Raw genomic sequence first — 7,891 nt, 5'->3', positions numbered from 1 at the left:
TGTCTGTCCACCCCAGAGGCCCTGCTGGTGACCCCTTCTGGACAACACCGAGCTGAAGGAGACCCTGACTGGCCATCGAGGACCAGCTTTCAGCCTGGGATAGGTAGATATCACCTGCACATTTCCTCCTCCAATTTGGACTCTCTCCTCCCGGACTTCAGCCCCTGCACCAAGCTTCTTTAACCCCTGCTGCCATTGTGTGTGTCTGTGTATGTGTGCACGTGCGCGCGCGCAAAGGAAACAATAAGGTATTGTCACCATCTCCCGTGTTCAATAAAGCCACTGTCATTTGTAACCCTGAGTTGGGTTGTATTTTACTGAGCCCCAGTCCCTTCCCCATCTTAAATTCTGGTCTCTGTCTCTCTCTCTTAGCTCCCCACAACCTTTTCTTGTCACCTCTCAGTCCCTTCTTTGTTCCCCTGCTGCAGCCTCTTGGCCCTGTTGCTTTCTGCTGTCTCTCAGTCCCATTCCTGCCAACCACAGCCTTCTTCCCACATCTTTCCACAGCCCTTCCCACCATTTCTGCCACTTCTAGCCTCCTGGCCCCATTTCTGCTGTCCACCACCTCCTTCCTGTGTCTCTCTGCAGCTCTTCCTGCCACTTTTAGCCTCTCAGCCCCGTTCACTTCTGCCTCCTCCTGCCTTTCCCTGCTTCCTATCTCTGTCTCTCTCTTCGCCTTCTGTTCCCAACCTTTCCTGCCCCCCCTTCCCTCTGTGTTCTCCAGCTTTCCCCCACACCCTCGCCAGCTGCCCATTCTCCCTCCACAGTCCTCTGGCCTTCCACCAACTTACCTGCAGCTCCTTTGGTCTGCCTCACAGGTTTCCTGGCAGCCAGAGGCCTTCTCCAGCTCCCAGCACCAGCAGCCCCTCAGACTGTAGCTTTCTGAGCTCCCCAGCAGTCCCTCTCCAGTCCCCCTGGTTCCCAGAGCCAGCCCCCAGTTTCCTCTGTACCTTCTCTAGCTCCCTTGTACCCTCTGTCTCAGTTTCCCTCTCCCCGCTTACCTTTTGGCTCCCCTGTAGCTCTGGCTTCAGTCCCAGCCTCTGTGCCGGCTTCTCTCCAGCATCACTCCCCTGTTCTGCAGGCTTTAGGCACCATCCTTTAATCAATTAAGGTCAATTAACCTAAAGTAACCCCCAAGCCTCAGTTCTTCAGCCCAGCTCTCCCTAGTGTACTGGTTCTAATCCTGGTCCCGGCAACTTTCACTTCCTACACTTCCACTTTCTTACCTTAATCTTTCACCAGGTATCCCAAGTACACCAAGCACATACATACATACACATCACAACACCCAAGTTAGGAACTCACCTGTGTGTATGTGTAGGTGAGTGGTATGTATGTGAACTGATATACATATATGTCATTGTGTGCATGATATACAAATTAGTGATCTGTGTATGTGTATTGGGTGTGCAGGTATTGATAATTGATTCTGGTGTAATCTTTGGACTGTATAGTGTGTGTAGGTGTTTGAACTGGTGACAGGTGTGAATATGCCTAGGCTGGTAATTGATTGATTGTGTGTGTGTGTGTGTGTGTGTGTATGCACCTAACTGATTTCTGTGTTTGTGTATGTGCAATTGTACACTGTGTCTTCCTGTATAGCAGTGCAATTTTGAGATCCTGGGAGTTGGCCTGACCCCACAGGGCAACACATTTATTTAGGACCTCACTTTGGAAATACTAAATTTAATGCACATTAGAAAAAGCACATTAGTTCATATGTACTGCATTGGTTCATCAATACACTATTATACATTGAAAGCTTTAATTGGTATATAAAATGCAGAGCTAAGTTGTTCTTTCAGGGTCTTTTTGGTGTTTTTACTCTAAGTAAAGTTATTAATGACTGAATGTTTTTGTAGGATTAAGGCTATCAGGGGTCACATTCAAGAAACTGAAAATTAGAGTGTATGTGAAGACAGAAGTTATATAAAAGAGAAGGAATCAATTTAATTAATTTAATACATGAGGAACATAAGGTTCCATAATTGCATAATGTGGGGAAGTTGTGCTGGTGCATGGAGGTTAGGATAAAAGCTAGAAATGGATGCAGAGGAAGTTAGTTTAGAAATAATAATTGAAGGAGCTGATACTGCCCCAGGAATCTGAAAGAGAAGAAGCACTAGCAATTGGTTACATTAGAGGGAAAAGAGGTTAAAGAGGAGAGCAGATTATGATAGCTGAGTACGGCAGAGCACCTTTTGGATACCTGCTACTTTAAGGGTTGGAGCAGGAAGCTGATGCCTGCCACTTTAAGGGCTGAAGCAGGCAGCTTCCAGGTACCTGATGAGGGCAGCCATTTTCCAACATAGGCCAGCCAGGCAAGGCAAGTAGTTAGCTGCTTGCAGTCAAGGTAGCAGCACCATCCAGCTCCCTCACAGCATGGAAGGTTCTGGAGGTAAGGGCAGGAGCTAGGGGGATGGTTTGGAGGCTCCTGGTCCTGGGTAAGACCTAAAACTTCACCCTGCCAGGGATGGGTGGCTTGGTGGGACTCCTGGTGGTGTGGGAGCCCCCAGGAAATACCAGGATGGTTACCTCCCCAGTGAAAGGCAAGTATAGGGCACCTTCTAATCCCTGGTGCAACTAAGTTTGGACTGGGGGAGGCCAGACTCCTGGTGAGCTCTGAGGCAGGGCCAGGGTCAAGAGGAGACTAATCGTAGAGTCCTGTGGCTGCAGAGTGGGAGCCAGAGAGAAACTCCTGAGAGTAGTGGCTCTAAGAGGGGCATGGTGAAGAGGCCCTGGTGAGGGGACTGAGAGTGAGAAGTGAGAGAACCCAGCATGGGGGTGCTGAGACCATGAGTTCCAGTAGGGAGTGAGAATCTGACATAAGGCTCTGGAGCTTGGGTCCCCATGCCAACCACTGAAGAAACATCTGTGAGGCATGTGACAAGTAGAGGGGAGGTCCGAGTATGTACTAAGACCCTGGTGATCAGGAGGGTGAAGAAAATGGGTAGCCTCCCACCCTAGTAGCAACTTTCATTTTTTTTTATATTAAGGCCTGGCAGGAAAGTGAAGTGAGAGGTTACCCCAGAGACAGGCGGGTGGCTGGTGGAGACCCAGTGAAGAGGCCACCTTGTTACACTGAGGTATGGAATAAAGAAGATACAGTAACTTAGAGGCTATGATGATGGGCAGAGGATGAGAAAGGGCGTGTCAACACATGCTTTTATGTGCTCCTAAACTTAATGCACATTAGCCTAATGCACGTTAAGGCAATTTAGGCAAGTGCACACTAATGCATATTAACACAGGTGAGCAGACCGACTTAGGACTAAAGTTAGTCTCAAATCAATGAATATACTATGATAATATGCATTAGTGTGTCTCTACACATTAGCTAATGAAATTTAATTAAGGCTCAAATAGCCTTAAATCACCATTTTCAAGGTTTTTTAAGGGTGTGCACATGTAGACATATGCCCATAATGTGCCTTAAATTGTGCTAATGCACATTAAATGCATATGTATAGACATGCACAAAGTGAATAAAATATAGTAGAGTGGAATCATCCAAGATCTTAGCTGTCAAGTATGAATTAACACATTTGCTTCAAAGATTACCAAATGAGTAATGGTTTAGATATGTACTGATCTGTTCCTGTTCTTATGCTTGAAGGCCAGCCTGGCTGAAATGCATAGATCTATTGAAAGTATAATTCAGGGAGTTCTCAACCTTATGGCTCAAGACACATCTTGAAAAATGCTAGCTTTTAGATTTCACTCATTTCTTGACTATGGAAGAAAAATAGAGCAATTCTTCTTTTGCAAAGAACTCAGAATTTTTTTTAATATTTTGGATTTCTATTTGAAATCTCTGGGTTTATCTTGTGAATAATATGCAAGTCTTTGCATACCTAACATGGCTAATATTGTATAGCACCTTGTGGTACTCTAGTTGAGAATCACTGGCACGATTCAACTGAAATGTCTGTACCTTTTGTACCTCGCAACTCACAGCAACACTCTCCTTCCACCCTGTGTAAGGGGGACAGGATAAAGAATGCATACATATTTGACTGTTAACAACAAATATATTTAAGCATTAATAAAAAAGCAAGTCAACCTTTTTTTTAAAACCTCAAATGATAACTGTATAAAACAACAGTAAGACTGTACTTATCAGAACTAGAACTGAAATAATCTTGCAACTGGAAAGTCTCATTAGGAAGGGTATTTTTATTTACAAACAGGAACTCAGGATGTCATATCAATATTAGAGCTGTTTGGTAGCTTTTCTCACTGACCTTGCCAAGTCTTGGGCGTTTGTTATCTTAATGGACTTTGTAAACAAGCAAAATGCCCTCTTTATGAAGCTTAGGCAAGACATTTTAATAGGAATCCGTGTCTTGAACATGCTCCACATTTATTGTGAATGTGGACTGTGTCTATGAGCAGAAAACCCAAAGGAGCACCCCAAGAATAAATGACATCTACCCTGTAACCCAGGGGCAGGCAATTATTTTGGGCAGAGAGCCACTTACACAGTTTTGGCAAGCTGTTGAGTGCTGCATGTGTAGCCCTGCTGCTTGGCAGGTGCCCCACCCCCTTGTCACCATCTTGGGACCAATGTCCCAATGTCTTGGGCCCAATGTTTCAGGGCCAGCACCGGTGGGGTCCAGAGAAGGGTGCAGGCTGGCAGGTGTCTGTGGAGCTGGCTGGGCTGCACCAGAAGGGAGAGGGGGGAGCTGGCCTAGCTCCATAGGGTCCCTGCTAGCCGAGACCCCTGTACTCCTGCCACCCTGCTCTGGGCCCCACTGACACTGGCCCCAGGATGCTGGTGTGGGCCCCGTGCAACTGCTCACTCCCAGTGCCCCCCAGCCCTGCAGTACAGGCGGGGCGCAGCATGCAGCCCTGACCCCCTGCTTGCCGGCAGGGAAGAAGCTAGAGCTGAGCATAGGGAAAAGTGGCCCCTCCCCTACCCTGTGGTTGGGGCTCCCTGCTACAGCTGCTCACAGCCTGCGAGTGGCTGCAGTGTGCGCCTCTGGGCACCTGAAGGACAGAACCTGGAGCGGGGTTGGCAAATGCTGTTTGTAGCTCAGGGGGCAGGCAGGGGGAGCACACTGAATACAGTGCTCCACTGGACCAGCCCTGTGCACTTGCTCCAGTGTGGCTGAATCTGATCTGCAGATTGGCCCAGAGAATCTCACCTCATCTGCAAAGCTGGATGAGTTTAACACCCCAGATATAACCCTTATTAGTTATGATGAATATCAGTATTCACAGACAGAGTGCATAAAAAAAGAGCAAACATTGTGACTGGCTAAACATATTGTTGTCAAAAGATAAGTGGCAGAAATTGTATCTTGTTTTTTTGGCTAAAACTTCTGTATTTGTTGATGATCATTTTCATTCCTTACATAGAAGCAGCATTACACACAGATACAGATTGCAACACAACTCCTAGTGTTACACTGAATTTCATTAGAAAGAGTCAATGATTAATTTTTAAAATGATATTTCAAACAAATGATTGTATCTTATTTCAGCCTTTAAACTTTGTTTATCAAAAGCATGTTAGCAGCTGGAAGGTTAAAATATATTTAAGGAAAATCTTAAAATAGATTCTCTCCTCTACTGTGATACAAGGAGATTGTAGACATTCAATCATTTCAAAGGAGTTTCAAAAGAAACCTCTATGGCAGTTTTGAAGCTGTGTAGTTATATGTTATCATCTAATGCAAGTAGCTAGATCAGAATGTAATATTTGTGTCATCACTGGATATGAAAATGACTGTTAGTAGAACAAGATTTTATGTTTGCTACTGTCTTTATGTGTTAGATTTAGAGAATACCAGTTGAGGACAGCTGCACTGAGAGAGCACTGAGCCCTTGCATCTAGATCCTGTCCTTGCTATCATATACTAACTGATCTGACACACTATGAAACTACGGCCTTTGCCCTTTTAGTATGTCTGATTTAGCTTCTCTGTTGAAAATGTTAAGCCAATGAGACCATCTCTGAACTTTGTTATGCCAGTCTAATTCCAGAAAACTCTGGTGAAGTAGAGTTTAGTAGAATTATTTTGCATTTAGAGTGAAATGGAAATCTGATTCAGTAAGTGTAAATTCTGCATCTGCCAAAAATCAATGTACAACTTTCATTAAAAATGAAATAGTTTGGTCAGAGTAGCACAAACTGCTCTCATAGCTGGCTAGAAATGGGATATTAATAGATGAGCAGTATGATGAAAAATATATTGTGTATACTTCAGGTTTTTGGAAGACAATAAGTTGTTTACTAGTGTAACTCCACATGGTATAAAAATAGTAAAGAAATTCATGGAAAAAATTGAAAATTCATACAAACTGGGTATGTCTACACAAGAGCTTAATGTGCAGTAGCTTGCCTGACAAAAACCCTGCAAATAAGCTACTACACAGTATTAGTAGTATTAGTATTAGTAGTATTAGGCTACTGCACAGTAATCATCACTTAAAAGCTGTGCACCGGTGCTACTGTGCAGTAACTACATTTACTGCACATTTAGTTAGTACTCCATAAGCAAGTACTAAACTAAATGTGCAGTAACTACTGCACAGTAATGAACATGTAGATGCACCCACTGATTATGGGAGAAAATGATCAGGTTCTATAGCTTTGATTATTCTGAAGGACCCACCTTTTGTATTTTGATCCTCAGTTAATATGAGCTAAACTACCTACTCTGTGTTTTTCTGATATTGTTTGAATGGGCTTGAAAAATGAAACTGCTTGTTGGAAAGCTGACACTGGTGATCTCTCTCTCCATTTTTTTTTTTTGCCATCATTATGACTGCATACATCTCAGCAATTCACAGCGGATGCATCTATATGAGATGCTTTACTCCACAGTAGAGCAGTTTACTGCACAGTAAGTATATGCATGTAAAGAAATGCATGGTTACTGCACAGTAAACTGTTCTACCCTTGAGTAAATTTTCTACCTGCAAATGCAAGTGGCAAATTTACTCACAAGTAGTTATTGCACAGTAGAGTATATGTAGATGCCAACTGGGAGCAAATTTGCTCTCAGGCATCCCTGCCACTAGGGGGCCAGTTTCAGACCTAGCCCCAGGGCCTAAGGCTGGGATGACTCCATGGCAGCCCAAGACCAATGCCCTTAAAAGCCTGTAGGCACTGTGAACCCTGGGGCACGTGCAGGCATCCTGTGGCCACAGCTGACCACTGCATCCCCCTGCACAGGCTTCAGGCCAGCTCTGCCAGCCTACCTGTACCCTGGCACCACTCCCTGGCAGTACAGTGCTCGGAAGTTGCCAGGGCTGTAAGGTGCCATCCAGCCCTGTAAGGTGTCAGCACCTGGGCCCAGCTGCAGCCAACTTGTGGCCACTAGAAACAGCACCAGATGGATGTAGACAACTTTCAGCAGCCTGTCTGGACCCTGAAGGTGCTGTGTGGCACTGCCTCCCTGCACACTGCTAGTCTTATGCCCTGACCCTGTGCTTGGTGCTACAGGAAGCTTCCCAGACCCAGCAGCATCGGGACAGCCACTCAGAGGCCCAGAGAGCCATCATGGGAGCCATGATGGTGTCTTTCCTGATGCCACATACCACCTTGTGAGGTTTCAATTGGTTGCAGGAGGAGACTAGGGACCTTGTGGCACTATGGAGCAAGGCTGAGGTGCAGTTCACATGGGGAGGGAATTCCAATGCACATATGTTTGAGGGGCTGTCAGACCAAATGCAGAAGTATGGTCCTGACCAGTTAGCATAGCAGTGCTGCCAGTGGGGACTGACCCAAGCCCCTGGTCATACCAGACCTGCCCACGTGGTAATCCCTGCACTGGGAAGAGGCACCTCCCAACCCCAGACCCTGGCTCCAGCTCCTGCCCTTATTCTCACTCCCCACCTGGCTGGGCTGTGCTCCCCTAGCCCCCAGGCTCCCCCCTCCCCC

At 45.8% G+C, this 7,891-nt stretch overlaps 1 long non-coding RNA gene across 1 annotated transcript in view; it reads left to right on the top strand.

The window, feature by feature from the left end:
• Nucleotides 1–7,891, top strand: part of LOC109299726 — a 25,387-nt gene that overhangs the window by 5,110 nt on the left and 12,386 nt on the right. Inside the window, exon 2 of the long non-coding RNA XR_002097966.1 lies at nt 5,590–5,592. This is a non-coding gene — a long non-coding RNA (uncharacterized LOC109299726). The remainder of the gene's footprint in view (nt 1–5,589; nt 5,593–7,891) is intronic.

This window comes from Gavialis gangeticus, unplaced genomic scaffold (genome assembly GCF_001723915.1).
Source record: "Gavialis gangeticus isolate Ggan-Ray unplaced genomic scaffold, GavGan_comp1, whole genome shotgun sequence".
In the NCBI taxonomy this organism is placed as follows: Eukaryota; Metazoa; Chordata; order Crocodylia; family Gavialidae; genus Gavialis; species Gavialis gangeticus.
Note: the sequence above shows the minus strand (reverse complement) of the source record. Positions and strands in the feature narration are given on the sequence as shown.